A 17,004-nucleotide genomic window follows, 5' to 3' on the forward strand; every position below is an offset into this window, starting at 1 on the left:
TGACGAATCACATTTGTTTCGTCGGAATAGCTCATGGCGAAACACTCCTTGTTTCGTCGTGTGGGTTATGGCGAAACACTTGTGTTTCGTCGGGTATAGTTCTAATCTCAACAGTATACAAGTTTATCTAACCAAACACTTAACACCACATAAGTAACATATCAAATAAACATTTCAACATATAATCCAACGTTTACAACTACAAGGCAAACAAGTCATGTAACAAATAACTTAAACAGTCAACGTGCAATTAATGCGAAGGTGGAAATCTTGGAAACTCGAGTTGTCACAGACGCCACCGCCACTAGTCGCCGCCACCAGTCGTTTTTCCGATTCACCATTGTTTTTCCGATTGTGGGCGCCACCTGCAACGCCTCACTTTTTGTACTTTCCATATTTAGAAAGTGTAATCGTATTTCTATTTATGGAAACTTGTATTCGTATCATATTTGTATTTCATTTTCAACTTTGTAATCCGAGGCTTTGATCGTAATAAGATTCATACTTTATACATACTTGTCTTACAAGCATTTAATCGTTAAATACACGGTTTTTTTTTATAAAAACCGACACTTGAAATTAACAATTATACATGCATTATACTCATACCCTACTTTGATACACTAAGAATACCTAAAAACTTGCTTAATTACGAGTTTCTAGCATAAAATAATGGAATTATCAAACTCTGGGGTTCAAACTGCAAATTCTAGAAAGTTTGGTAAAATCTGCAACTGAGGCGCAGGGCCATGCACACTGCGATCCACATGACCGCGCACCTGATGTGCACCACCCTGCAATCCGCGATCCGCACGAGCGTGCACTTAATCCACACGGCCGTGCAAAATGACCAGACTTGGTAGAATCTTCTAAAACACGCGAATTTTGCATTTAATTCACCTTTCAACCATCCAAACGGCCAACTAACCCATTCAAAGCCTAAACCCTAATACTACACTATAAATACAAGTCTTCCACACTCCCCCAACCCTTTACACTCTCTCAATTCACTCTCAAGATCCCACAAATCCTCCAAACTTTCAAGTGTTGGTCGATTGCACCTTTGCTCAAAACAGTGAGTTTTGAGCACTTTCTTCTACTTTTTCTTCATGTTTTCTTGTACCAATCTACTTGGATGACCTTCAAGGATGTTATCCAAGATTCACCAAGGTGTAATCATGTGGCACATCATTTACATAAGGCTCCAAAGTCAGATTTACATTCTGATTTATAAAAACTTTTGCAAACTCATATCCTTTCATTGTTCATCTCGTGGAATCTTGTGCAAAACTTGTCCTCGATCAAACTCATGGTTGTAGAGCTTGTGTAGGGATGATTCTTATGAGTTTAGAGGTGCAAACACCCTCTAAACTTTCTGTTTTTAATTAGTTCATACATGTTCCAAGTGTTAAAACCATCAAAGATTCACCATCTTCCATATGGATGAACCTGTTTTTTGGTAGAAGGGATGATTCCTATGTAGAGTAGAATTGTAAGTATGATTTGGGATTATATGTACGGAGGAATTTTAAACGCTATTAACCATTTTACCATGAAAATGGAAATGAAAGTCCAGGCGTGTTAAGGGCGGGTTCTGGAAGGTTGAATTTTATAGTTCAAAGATCAGATCCGAGAATGTATACGAATGGATCTACACTGGTAAAGGGAATCAGACGTTGCCGTTTGATTTCATTAGAATTTAATTATATGTGGTTTATGTAATGTATGATGTCACTTACTTTTCTAATGATATGGGTGTATGGTGACAGTAGTTTATACAGGTCTTCCATGTGAGGTGCAGAACGGTCAAGGATCGAGTCACAGCGTGGATTGTACGGGAGTGAGTAACATAGTATTATAAGCATGTGTCATTTTATATATAATTAGCAAAAAGTGAAGAATGTAATGCTGATAATTAAGTCTTTTAAACGGTTTCCAAGTATCACAGAACGCTTAGTAAGCGAAAAATTTTCTGGTTCATATTTCTGTTGCGTGTTTTTCAGTTAAAACAATTTAGGACATTACATGTTTTGTAAAAAAAAAAGTATTTTCATTTTACATTTAAATCCGAAAAATCCAACCCGAACTAATCCGAACCCGAATAACCCAAACCCGACAAACCCAAACTTTAAATCAGTCGGTTATTAAATCACTTTTTCCCACCAAAAAATCTGAACAACTTGACCTGAAACCCAAAAAAAAAAACCCGAAGAACACCCCTATCCAGATGCGTGATTAGCTTCAAAATTTTGTGGGTATCAACGAGTATGATTTTAGGTAATACTCAATCCAATTACCCGAAACACCTATACCAGATGTAATATCATAATCAACTACATATTATTTTTTAGCTTTTATTTTTCACCAGTTTTCTTGTATACTAAGATTACGTAAAAGATAATGTAGTAAGAAACGTAATCAAGAAGACAAGAATCAGAATGGTTAACTGTTAACAAATCGATATGTATTTCGATCTCTGACGGATAATTACCTGATATATCTAATATGTATTGTATATTGATTACAAAACACAATTGTAGAATCAAGTGTATGACTTAGATTAACAATTCGCAACCTAAACCCATCCAACCTCCATGTCCATGTCAAGGTCCATGCTCATAATAGTGAATAGTGAATTAATTCAATGGGCAGTGTGTAGGGGACCCTGGCATGTTACCCTAAATTCATAGCTATTGATGACAAGTGCAATAGTTTATTTTAAAGTTATAATCAAGTACGGGTCAAGTTATTCTACAAAGTCTTCTAATCGTAAGAAGTGTAAGAAGGATTTATAGAGTGACAAGTGTCTAATAACCTAAAACTAAACCCACTACATCACCACCAAAAACCTAAACACCCACCCCCACCCCCCACCACCACCCAAAAACCTAACCCCCCCCCCCCCCCCCTAAAAACCTAAAAAAAACCTAAACCCCCCCACCCCCAAAAAAAAAAAAAAAAACCTAACCCCCCCCCCCCACCCCCAAAAACCTAAAAAAAACTAAACACCCACACCCACCCCCCACCCCCACCCAAAAACCTAAACCCCTACCCCCCACCCCCTCGGCAAAAAAAAAAAAAATTTTTTTTTTTTTTTTAGGGTGAGTGATGTGTGTGTGTGGGGGGGGGGGGGTTAGGTTTTTGGTGGTGGTGGATGTTTAAGGTTTTTTTTTTTTGTAGTGGGTTTTTTTGTGTAGTGGGTTTTTTTAGGTTATTGGACATTTGTCACTCTATAAATCCTTCTTACACTTCTTACAATTAGGATTCTTTGTATTTGATCCTAATCCAATCAAGTACATATGTAATACAATTTCTGTTATATAAGTTCTTACTTTCTAAAACAAAGTTTTTATACGTTTAACATTAAGATTTCATGTTCGACACTTTTTACAGGACCAAACAAATGAAATTATATCGTATAGTTAGAAATGTCAAGGAGCTAGTAAGTTCCTCCACCCGATACAATGAGACTTTTATACTACAAAATAAAAAAAGAGTACACTAGTCTTTGCGTTTTGTGTAATCAAAAGATAAAGTCGTGTTTTGCATGAAAAAATATATATGTGAGTTGTGTATAATATTACAAAAATGAGTATCGAATTAGTCATTCTATTGACCTGTTGAAGATAGTAGAACTCTCATTTTTTAAGTGTTGATAATAATAAATAATAATGATAAAAGTAGTAATAAGTAATAACAATATTTTTAAAGCCTAAACTATAAAATAAAGACTATGAAAACTAATAATGATAATAGTAAAGTAATAATAATAATAATAATAATAATAATAATAATAATAATAATAATAATAATAATAATAATAATAATAATAATAATAATAATAATATAAAAGAACTAACAAAAACAATAAAAGTAAGTAGTGGTAATAATAATACTAGTAATAATATTATTATATCATCAGGTACACACAATAAAAAAACCAAGGACAAACAAAAGGTGGCGCTTGAAGGGATCCAACCCCTGCAACTCAGATCTTGGTGCTTAACAAGATAACTAGAATACAACCATATTATATATTATATATTATATATTATATATTATATATTATATATTATATATTATATATTATATATTATATAATACTCTAATTTGTAACATCTTTAGGCATGTTGTTGTTGTACTTTTGGCTTTGTTTGTGTATCATGCTTTTCTTAGTTGTAAGGTTAGCTTAGCAGGTTATACATTGTTTTGCCTCTTTGTCTACCAGCCCCTTTGAGCCACATTTCCTTTCCAAACATAGTATTTACTCTAGGGTTTTGTATAAGCAAGAGGAAGAGAAAGAAATTACGGTAGAGAGAGGCAGGAAAGAGACACGGCGGCGGCATTCAGGGTTCCGCCGCAAACACAACGACGGTGGCGACTGTCACGGTGACCTAGGGTTCAGACTTCGATAGTAGGCGACGGTTTGTGAACTCTGATGTTGATGAAGATGTCTTAGAAAGGTGGATCGGTGTTATGCAGTCAAACTCAGGGCAGATCCGCGATGGTAACGGGTGATCCTCAGTCTTCCGGCGTATTAGGTAAGATGTATTTGTTGTATTGGTATTTGGTCTTTCGATTTTAAGTTTTGTAGAGTTGTTGATTTGGGGCTATTAGAGTTCTTATATGTTGTAGATTTGATTTAGGGTTGCTCTATGTTGAAAGTTGTTTGTTTACTGTTTGTAATGGTGGTCATAAAGTGGCCACTGCCGCTGGTTTGCGACGGTGGAGGGGTTTTGAGCTTAAACGGGGTCCAAACGACTATGTATACATTAGATCAATCTCTCACCCTTTTTCACATACGAATTTACTAATTTGATATGCAGTTGATTGCAGGCTATATTGCACCTTTTTTTTGCTCAGAAGAATGCAAGAGGATGTTGAGCATTCTCTTCCTTGTAATGGTTATATTATTTAACCACTAATGGGTTACTAAAGTGGGATATTACATGACAAATAATCTATAGTATATATTAATTTGTAAGATTAGTGTGCATTATGGTATTGTACATGATGCTTAAGGGTTGTTTTGTGCTAAGTGTTGTTGTACACAATGCTTGGTTGGTGACTGGTGTAATCTTCATAGTGCCACATTTATGCTCTAATCTTCATATTATGGTGGTGTTGTACGTATACAACGTACCAAACCTGAATAATATGTGTACAATAGAGTAGGAGTGACATTTGTCGTCCATCAAAATAAAAAGCTACACACATCCCCATTATCAATGTTCATGCTGTCTCTCTCTTTGTCTAGAATATGAGATATAGAGAGAGACGTTTGAGAGTAGGGGAGACGGTGGCACAACACTGATAGGCCATGATAACGACAGAGATGGTGTTACCCGGAGGCGATGTTGGCGATTTTCCAGCGACCAATGGGCTACGAACGGTGAGATTTTTAGGCTTCCAACAACTTTCGACAACATTGGGGCTTTTCCGATGATCTTTCAGTATTTTTATTAAAAACCCTATCATCCTCTTCTTAATCGTTATTTATTAATTATTTATGCAGTTTTTTTAATCTTTTCTGTTAATCTCCCACTTTGCTTTTTTTCATTGATTATTCGCATGTACCCTTTACGCAAATCGAATAAAATATGCCCTTTTATGAAAATATGATGTTAGGAGTATATAATCAAAATTGGCTGCCTAAATTCAGTCAACGTTACTGTTCAAGATCATGTTTTTTAAGCTTTACATCTTGCATTTGTTCATTATTGGTTTATACCAAATTTGTTATATTTGTTGTTTAATTCAGTTATAAGTTGAGATGAATTCTACTTGCTGCACTTCCTATACCCTTTTTATCAAAAGAAGGAAAAAACTTGTGACTGTTTTACCCAAATTTGTTTTGAGCCATTTCTTAGCCCAGCTCATCCATACTAACAATGTAAAGTAGGGTAGGGACTAATTTCATATACTAATCAGTTTGTTTATTAACAATTTTATTTTCTTGCTTTGTGCTGCTATTTACAGGTAATTAAAGATTAGATCGCTGCTGCACCATTTTCTGAGGTTAGATTCATGTGTTCATGTTTCATACTTCTTAGATTTATCACTTTCTAATATTTTAATATAATATTTTGTTGTGGTACCCTTACCAGTTACTCAGACTTCAACAGGGAAAAGTTATGGTTTTGGGCTTATTTCATCTACCAGTTTCATTTAGTATTTGATTAAAAAATAATATATTCGCTCTTATTTGTTTTTTCATGATTCATTCAGGAAAAAACGAACCTGATGCGTCAGATTGATCTAAAAGGGTGCTGAGAAAAAGAATGCCGTTTTAGGTATTTGATTTCGAATTTACTCTTTCGTAGGACAACGTAGATAAGATTCATCATGAAAATGTTCGGTATGTTTTTTGAATTATTCATAATGTTATTTAGTTTTCGAAAACGTGTCAACCAATTACAAGACATGTAGTTAAACGAATATTTGGTTTGCTACAAGCTATAGTCATGTCTATTTAGCGTTTGTGTTAATTTAATTTAGATTCATATCCGTGTAGTTATAATTTGTTTACACTATATATATCGATATGATATGATGACATGAAGAGGTTATGAACGGTTCATCTTTTTAAAACGAATTGGTTTATAGTTTATAACTTTAAGACCAATTTGGTTATAGTTTATAACTTATGCCAGCAACCCAGTATTTGGAGTTTACGGGGCGTGAACAAAAGTGATTTAGAAGTTTGTAAGTGTTTTTATTCCGAGTTTCGATCCGTTTCAGTTTTACCTACCTTTTTAGGTCATTGGAGATACAACATTATCTAAATTGACCCGTTTTAGCGTTTTAGCATTTTAGATATGTGATCATCCTTTTAGGTATGCGATCTATTGAACTTATCAATACTAATTAGGCTTACATGTTTTGTTGTATAAAAACAGGAATCATTGGGTTATGTGAACATCAGTATGGGGGATGTTTGTGCACAACAGGAAAATCAATGAGACGTACTGTCTGATTGATTCGAGGAATGGGAAGATCCAGATTGAGTTGCATTGGATGGCTGTATCTTGATGTACATGTTATGTCTTAATTTGTAAGCCCCGGCCGCATCGCGGCGGGAGCCTCCATCTAGTTCTTATCTAAGAATAAAAAAAAACATATATATCGGTTTATAACCGAAATAACCAAAATCGAACCTTAACCGCCGATTAACCACTTATCGTTTATGGTTATGATTAATATTTTTCAATTAACCGAACTCTCAATTAACCGACTTTGCACACCCCTAGCTAAAACTGTGATATTTAAAGTGACAGTTTTTTCACTCTATCTTATTTACATGTTTTTCACTTTTCGTTATTTACATGTGAATTTTTTATCACAAGCAACTTTTTATTATATAAAATTTAGAGTAAAATGCACGGATAGTCCCTGTGGTTTGGTGAAATTTCATCTTTAGTCCCCAACTTTTCAGAATTACACTCTTAGTCCCTGTGGTTTGACAAGTTATTACTCGGATAGTCCCTGTGGTTTGACAAGTTGTACTCGGATATTCCCTGTGGTTTGACAAGTTGTTACTCGGATAGTCCTTGTCATTTCACACCCACTTAACCAGAAAAACTAACCTCCATCCGCTTTGGGGACTATCTGAGTAAAACTTGTCAAACCACAGGGACTAAGAGTGTAATTTTGAAAAGTTGGGGACTAAAGGTGAAATTTCACCAAATCACAAGGACTATCCGTGCATTTTACTCTAAAATTTAAACGGGTCATGTATATTTTAAGACTTTTTTTACAATATGTAGACATATATTGATTACACATTTTTTCCACATATTGATCAAGAATGTTAATATATAATTTGTATAATACTTTAATTTCTCCAACTTTCTTGGTGTTTATCTCATTGATGACTTAAAAATAACCACTAGCAGTTCAAGCTAAATCTGAGCGAGTTTCAAGCCGCAAACTTTTTGAACAGTCGTACACTCGTACTCTTAACTTAACATGTGACACTAGCAGGAACATGTGACACTGTCCAGTTTAAAACGTCAAACCGTCCAGACAGTTTTTCACAACTATCATCATAACCATTAAATCATTATCGAATGTAATATTTCCATAAATATAATAGCTTTCTGGAAGGGTTTTAACTTTTTGTGTATATTTGGTATTTGAATCATAGGACGCAAGTCAATGAAGTCATACAAAGTTACAAATAAATATACTTTCAACGAAGGACCCACAAAAGACTTTAATGTGGTCAAAGAGTCAAACGATCTTTAATGCCTGTCTATGAACACTGAACACCATGACCCTATAGATATTTGTTAACATGTTTTCTTGCCTCCCAATTTTTATGATAGAAAAATTATTAATAAGTGAATTAACAAAGTGGTACTACTCATAATTTAAGGTGCTATTTGTTTTTTCTGCGGACTTCAAACATCTGCACGTGTCTGTGTGGCGCAGACATAAATGGCCAGAAGTGTTTCTGGTAAAAAAACAAACACCACCTAAAATAATGTTGAGAACTCTTTAGTTGTTAGTCGGTCGGTGAGATGGGGATTAGCGACTACTCGAGATTACTCGAGATTAATCGGATCAGATTCTTTATATGTAATTTTCAGTTTTATGTCTACATATACACATTTTTATAGGTACAATTTTTAAATAGCTAGGTTTAACTCTTGCTCAACTCATTTTTTTAAGTATACAAGATTAATTGTTGGAATTCACATGGTTTGATTGAAAATTGGCCGGAATTTAGAGGTTTTAGCCGGAATATACAGATTTTTTACCGAAATCGCCGATTTTTGGCTGGCCGACTAGGACCGACTAGCGATTAATGGACTGATTAACGAAAAATTACTCAGTTACTGGCCGACTAGCTATTAATCGCCGCCTAGTCGCGATTTTTACAACACTAGTTAAAAGAATTATCACAATAAAATCTATAAAAATTTATATAGAAATATGAAGAAATTTCACTCTTCTGAAAACGTTAACAAGCGAAAGTTATGACAGAGAAATCAAATTTAAAAAAAAAAAAAACTAAATGGGTAGAGGCATATCTATTATACAAGGTTAATACATATGCAATATGTGTCACGAAAAATATATGGTGTAAACCCTATATATTTCCATTTTGTATGCGAATAATAATACATATATACACGAAAAATAATATGTACGTGAATAATAATACATAGGATTCTATACGCGAAAAATAATACATACGCAATATGGTGTCACGTATTACATTAGCCTAAGTCTTTATTGATCAAAAAAATCTAATACACGAGTAAAGTTAAAGGCTAAATGAGTAGTTTGTTTGACATAATATATGTAGGGTAAAGTTCTTGTACAAATAATCTTAACATACTAAACATACAAATTGAAGGAAAACTCAAAAAGACAAGATGGCATTTTTGTAATTATCAATAACTATCAAAGTTACTCTACAAATATACCTAAAAAAACCTAACCACTCCCCCCACCCCAAAAAAAAACCTAAACCCCCCCCACCCCCCAAAAAACTAAAAAAACCTAACCCCCCCCCCCCCCCCCAAAAAAAAAAAACCTAAAAAAAAGCCTAACCCCCCCCCCCCCCACCCCCAAAAACCTAAAAAAACCTAACCCCCCCCCCCCCACCCAAGCTAAAATGCTAAAAACTAAACCCCCCAAAAAAACCTAAAAAAATCTAAAAAAACACACAAATTATTTTATTTTATTTTTTTAACATTTTTTATTAAAAAATCGCTACTTTTAGTAGCAGCCAAAAAAATTTTTTTTTTTTTTTTTTGCTAACGAAATGTAGCGATTTTTTAATAAAAAATGTTAAAAAAAAAAATTGTGTTTTTTTTAGGTATTTTTGGTTGTAACTTTGATAGTTGGTGGTAATTACAAAAATGTCACCTTGTCTTTTTGGGTTTTCCTTCAATTTGTATGTTTAGTATGTTAAGATTATTTGTATTTGATCTTTTGCCAATATATGTAACATACCTAAGAAAATAATTATTTCATTATTTTTTCTATATACTCCCTAGACGACAAGGCCAAAATTTACTACTGAATTGTTGTGATGATGTGGCAGGTAGTAGAATTCAATTGAAGGCCGAAACTGACCCAGAAGAATCGATAAGGAATTAAGTTCAATCGCCTCATCCAGTCCATTTGGATCATGCATCCAACGCCAATGGACTAAATCGTTGTGAAGAGAAATCAGAAATGCAATCATGTACAAAACGATCTTTAACTACTTCCAATTGGAACAAAGCAAGGAAAATGTCCTTTAGAAGTGAGTTTGCAGCCATGGACTCGGTTCATGGCTCGCGACACGCGATCTCAACAAATTGCCAATTTAGTCGCGTGGTGGCATAATTGTAAATATGTTGAACTTTTATCCAAGCTAGGTGTGTCGCGATGGGCTCTCTCCCATTCTATCGCAACGCACCAACATCCGTTTTGGTCAAAATATTGTTTTCTTCTTCCTGATTTACCCATGTGCTCGTTTCTTCTCCATTTTGGCTCGTTTAAGCTCCATTTGCACACGTTCACCTATAAAATTCAACATAATCTAAGTACAAGCTAATAAAGACCAAAAAACGACTCAAAAACTATCTAAAACCTATGCAAAATACATGGATAAATGGATGTGTTTTTTCAACACATCAGACCCTAAACCAAAGACTAGTGCTTTTAGTTTTGGCTTTCCACCACCAGTTAGACAAAATGGCTAGATTGGTATTTTTCAAAGAACCGAGTCCATGCCACTCGCTTCCTTAAGGGCAATCACCTCCCAAACCAGTTGATCTAGGAGTAATTGGCCACATAGGTACTAAATAAGCATGATTTTTGAAAGTTAACTAGTCACACAGAAACACATAGTATTGATGAGGCACTCAACATAGCAAACATAGATATTGTTGGAAAATAGGTGAAAATAGCATTTTTCACAAATATAGGAAAATGTTTTTTTCTATTTTGGACTAGAAATAAATATAATAAAATGAGCGGGTTTTATATATTTATTTGTGGGTTTGTGTTCTATGTTGGAAGAGTTTCGCAACGAACTAAACCACGTCCAAAACAGAACTAAGATGAATGAGATATCGATGCTCAAAGTTGGGTGTTTGGAACATTCAATGCTGAAACTAAAGGGAAAGTAGCACCTTGTCCCACATCGGAGGAGAGATGGAACTTAAATGGGTATTTAAGGTGGAACTCTCCATCCTTATTGTTTCATGAAAGCACACACTAAGTGTCCTCGCAAAGGGTGCATCGCACCCTGACTCGCGCGCGTGGCGTGGCGTGGGCAATGTGGCACTTTGATGACACACTTTGCACTTTGCACTTCGAATCGCCGCGAGCCGCTTGAGAGCCGCCTTTGTATTATTGACCATGTGCGCGTGGTGGATCACAGGGGCTGCAATGAGCAAGTGGAGTAGCATGCAGGTTCGAAGCGCGTGACATGACAGTCCGTGCGCGGGTACAAGTGGCACGAAGGCGCGCGGTTGCGCATGGTGCATGGGGCCTGATGTGACATGGGCACACCAGAGTGAGCCAATACGGCGCGACTGTGTGGCGTGTTCGTATAGGCTCACAGGTGACGTGGCGCACGCGCGCATGGACCTGTGTCAGTGTGGCGTAAGCGCGCATGGCAGTGAGCCAAGAGAACGCACCACGCATGAACGTGCGCAAGCGCGCATGGCAGTGAGCCAAGAGAACGCACCGCGCATGAGCGTGCAGACCAGCGCGCGCAGAAGCTTCCAGCATTGAATGACAGTGCAGTTACAGTTCAGCTTCGAAACTGACGAGTTAATGGTCTTTGACTGAGAATTAAATGACGTATTAAATTGCATTGAAGACGTTTAATGCAATTTAAACCTCTCTTTAATTCCTTTTTGACTGTTTCAACTTAGGAGCTGTATAAATACAGCTCCATACCCACTGCAGAAGGATACCAGATACACAACAGCGAACTCACTTTCTCTCTACGGAATTTCTTGTCTTTCTCTTGTAGTTTCAAGGTAACCTTCGGGTTGTAGGCTATCTCCGGCAGTACGCTGCTTCAGCTGTTGTACCCTGAGAAACAAAACGAGTACTCTTGGGAGACTCGTAATTTGTTTTAAGGGAAGCATGTTGAACACGTGCCTCAGCCTTCTTCTTCATCTAAGTTCTTGTATTTTATTTTATTTCAGCTGTAATTGTACTGTAATTCTACTTTCTTCATTTCTTTGTATTGTAATCAGTAATAAAAATTTGTTTATTTTATTTATTTACGCGAACGGTTCCTACAGATATAACAAACATCAAATTGTTTTCACTGATAATTTTGGCAAAACATTACATCATACACAACATTGAAACAAATACATAAACGGTAAAAGTTGAGATGGTTACACCAGCAAAGTGTAGACAGAGAGAACGAAACGTTTAAGAGTGAGAGAGACATACATACATCTGGTTTAATCACAACATTGAAACAAATATACATAAACCGGTTAGCCATAACCATAGATATCACCTTATTGATGCAACCAATGAGACTGATAAGGTGATACTTGTTCAATGAGAATGGGTTATTGCATATGTATAGATGCATTGGAAGACATGGTGTATAACGGTGAGAAGGCAGCAGAGGGAACCGTGGTATATACCTGTGGGGAAGGCATGAAAACATGACTGGAGGGCTGTGGAATAGATGCCGAGGGTCCTGCAGTCGGTCCATGAACCCGATAAGAGGGCAACAATGGTTTCGGGTTCACATAGGACAACGAACCAGATGCAGTGGTGTAGGACTGCAAAGCCGTAGCCTGTGACAGCGATGAAGACTCGATAACTCACTAAATTGCCTTATGAATAATCGGGGCAAAATCATTATGTAAAAATTTAAAAGGAGTGGATTGAACGGGAGTTGGTAGTTTTATAAATTAATGTAAATAATTTTATATTGTTTTGGGCCGGGTTTGATCATTACTTCAACCTCATAATAGGAGAAAAAATTGTGTCACGTAAAGTTTAATTTTTCGGGTAAATATGTGTCACGTAACACACAACTAACATCCATTGCATATAATAAGTTCGATTTTTATATGTAGAGTAAAGTTCCCGTACATGTAACTTTAACATACTAAACGTACAAATAACATGAAAAAGACAAAAAAACGCGGTGGCATTTTCGTAATTATTTCCTCGTAGGGTAATTATCAAAATTACTCTACAAATGATCCTGTAAAGTAATTTTGATCTTGTAGAGTAATTTTGTAAAATGTTTTTGTAGAGTAATTTTGATCTTGTAATGTAATTTTATAAAATGTTCTCGTAGATTAATTTTGATCAAAAAAACTATATCTCACAAAAAAAAACCCCAAAAAACCTAACCCCCCTCCCCACCCCCCAAAACATACTTAGGTTTGCACAAAGTAACATACTTATGTACTAATAGTTTAAAATCGCATTCTAGGGTATTAACTTTTCATTTTGTAACGTTTGGAGGCATTAACGTTATTTGTAGGTTTAAAATCACATTCTATTAGTACCTAAGTATGTTATTTTGTGCAAACCACAAGGACTAACTATGTTAATACCCTAGAAGTTAATACCTCCAAACGTTACAAAATGAAAAGTTAATACCCTAGAAGGTGATTATAAACTATTAGTATCTAAGTATGTTATTTTATGCAAACCATAGGGACTAACTATGTAATTAACTCTTATTATTATTATTATTATTATTATTATTATTATTATTATTATTATTAATTCAAAAAATGCTTAAATTTATATCCCATTTCTAATTTAAAATAACAAAAGACGTGTGAAAATAGTTAAACAATGGAGGTAATTGATATTGTGCTACTATTAAAGTTTTCATGAAAGGTGATAAATCCGATTAACATGGTCCTTTTACATTTCAAAAATTGATAACAAACTTATTTAATTATTCATGTAAGAATAAATAAATAATATATTTATTTATATATGGCCATTATAATCATTTACATTATATGGATCAAAATATATAACAATCCATTAAATAATTAGTTGGTAATTGTTGATGGGCCTTATTACCATTATTAACTAATTAGGGTTTCCTCCTGGGTGCATATATAAGAAGACTTATGTTGAGGTTCTAGGGTTAGACACATAACCTAATTACTCTCATAACATCAATCGACCTCCTCTCCTAGCCGATTACCCTTTATCGGTTTCTCATACCACCATCATTAGATTGCACCCTAAGGAGGAACCAGACCAAGCTGACAATCATGTCAAACCTTATTGCTGCGTCTCCATCTGGATTCTCTGTTGGCCTGTGCTGATGCAATCAGGTATGTTTTCATGTTTTCCATTATGTCTAAACAGAACTGACCAACATGTGGTATCAGAGCATATGTTGATTAGTCAGTTCCGTTTTCGTATCCATTATTCTAGGATTGAAATATGGAAAACATAAATTTTCAAAGTTTAATAAAATTCGAAACTTTGTTCTCGAGTTACTGTTTTCGAGTTAGTGTTTCGGAATTCATGATAATAGAAATTATGAACAACCTTATAATCACAATTAGCCGATTTCGAGTCGAGTCTGATGAGCCGAAATCATTATTTTCGAAAAAAGGATAGTTAAATGTTTACTCGAAATCAAATGAGTTATTTTTAATGTCCGAAATCTGTTTATGGAACCTTAATATTCATGTTTCGGGTTCCAGAATCATGTCTTTATTTTTTAGGGTTCATCATGTTCTTAGGAAAATTCAAAAAATTCCTTTATGTTTTGGAATGTAACTAGGATTATTGATTGTTTTTCCTGTTTTGATCCAATTTAATCTGTTAAGTTTATTCGAAAACTGTTAAAAGATATACAGTTATAATTTTCGAAATATTATGATAAAATTAGATCATCACTAAAACAGGAAACCATATCTCAAAATCCCTAACAATTCGAATTTTCGGTTATGTTTCCACATTAATAGCTGTAATAGAAGTTTCGAGATAAGTTTTAACCACTCGAGACCACAAGAACTCGACTCGAAATCATAAGTGTTCTCAAATGTTTATAACTCGAGACAACGATTTTGACTCGAGATCATAAGGTCTCGACTCGAGACCACTGAGGTTTCGACTAAGGGCTTAAATTTGTACAACTCGAGACAAAGGTCTCGACTCGAGACCATAAGGTCATAACTCGAGACCATAAAGGTCACAACTCGAGACCACTGTTGCGACTCGAGATCTCATCAAGCACTCGAGATTTCATAAAACACAGTAGTCGAGACCATAATTACGACTCGAGACTGAGGTTGCGACTCGAGACCTTAATGAGTCGAGACCTCATAATTTTTACAAGTTGAGTCGAGACTTGACTCGAGACCTCATAACTGACTCAAGATCTCATAACTCAGTCAAGATCTCACTTGAAACCTCATTATTTTAGGCTGTTTAATGTGAACTAAGATTTAGTTCGATCCACGCTAACAAGTGGTTTGCTATTAAATGATTGGTTTTTGTAATTACTTAGTTAATTAATAAGGATCAAATAATGTTTTACAAAAACCAAAATGGCTTAACTTGAATGAGCTTCTGATGTATCACTTCTGGCCAAAGCTGATTTGATGCATCTATTTATTGTTCAAGTATTATAAAAGCTATGTTGAGTATGCATTACAAACGTGAAATGTCTTAATTCTGGCCAAAGCTGATTTAATTCATTTATGTTTAGCATGCTAACTAAAGTGATTGTCTCATTTCTGGCCAAAGCTGATTTGTCACGATTACTTTGCACACATGCTTAAATGATTACACTTCTGGCGAAAGCTGATTTGTCTTCATTTAAGTAGAATTTTAAATAAGTCTATTATTTTGATGTTAGTAATAGACATATCACAACCTCTTCACATAATGATCCTTATATTAATGATCCTCAATTAATTTTTTTTTATGATCATTTTGTCTGCCTTACTCTTAGTATCCATTATTTTACTCACTATAGTTTTCTTCTATAAATCTATATCTCATCCACTCTAATTACTAAATCTAATATGTTTTGCTTTATTTAAAGTTTCTATAAGAATTGGCTCTTAAATTAAATCCTTGATTATCTCTTAAGACACGATGATCCTATTGCTCTCTTCTAATAAAGCACTGCAGAATAAAAGTAGAGCATGATGAATAGGATAAATCGAACATGATGTCTCTTATGATAATTAAGATCTCTCAAACATAAATGCTATCACTAAAAGGTTATTCCAGATTAAGTCTTTCCTAAGACTAATCTATAATTGTGGAATAATCACTAGAACTCGTAAGATGCATGCTTTCATTTAAAATTATAAACTATAAAGCTAAGTGGTATATGTGAATACATAATAATATACAATACCATGACTCATAAAGTTAAGGGATTACGCATGAAAATAAGTACATTTTTTCCAGTACATTACATACTAAGATTTTCACTTGTACAATTTAATGCCTTATAAATCAACTATAACACTCAAAAGTACCAAAGTATAACGAGTGTGTTGATAAGCAACATATGTACAAAGAAATAAATGTTTAAAGCTGGAAAATAAGCTGTTACTCACCTTACAACCACTAATAGTTTAAAAGAGGATTGTTCTAAGGTTCATAGACAAGTTACAAGTGCTAATTCCAACTTTAAGGTTCTTCAAGGGAAAATCTCACTGCATAATTATGTCATTAGACTAGGCATAAGCAACGAGACTATCCATTATTCTAAAGAACAGTTGCATAAATTAATTAGATAGTCACTTACTAATGATATTTAAGTCTGATAACTCTTTAATATTCCTATTAACACATGATTAGTTGACTCTAGTTTTAAACGTTTCCTTACCAGAAGTCAACAAATAACTAACGTGAGAGTTAGTGACAAAATTAAATCTTAAGACTATAAGGACCATAATAAGCGGTCTTCTAACAACGCTTTTCGATACTTTACATATTCTGAAGATTAATCAGAATACAGTATCATTACTTAGGCTATGTTATGAAGATTGTGAGGTTTGCATAGTCAAC

General features: G+C 34.7%; 1 long non-coding RNA gene across 1 annotated transcript; it reads left to right on the forward strand.

Moving 5' to 3' along the window:
• Positions 1–4,235: 4,235 nt before the first annotated feature.
• LOC110900373 lies at positions 4,236–7,214 on the forward strand. Its single transcript, XR_002570970.2, has 4 exons — positions 4,236–4,541; positions 5,980–6,018; positions 6,229–6,293; positions 6,900–7,214. It is a non-coding gene; the product is annotated as an uncharacterized LOC110900373 (long non-coding RNA).
• Positions 7,215–17,004: the final 9,790 nt, after the last annotated feature.

Source organism: Helianthus annuus, chromosome 13 (genome assembly GCF_002127325.2).
Source record: "Helianthus annuus cultivar XRQ/B chromosome 13, HanXRQr2.0-SUNRISE, whole genome shotgun sequence".
NCBI classification, from domain to species: domain Eukaryota; kingdom Viridiplantae; phylum Streptophyta; class Magnoliopsida; order Asterales; family Asteraceae; genus Helianthus; species Helianthus annuus.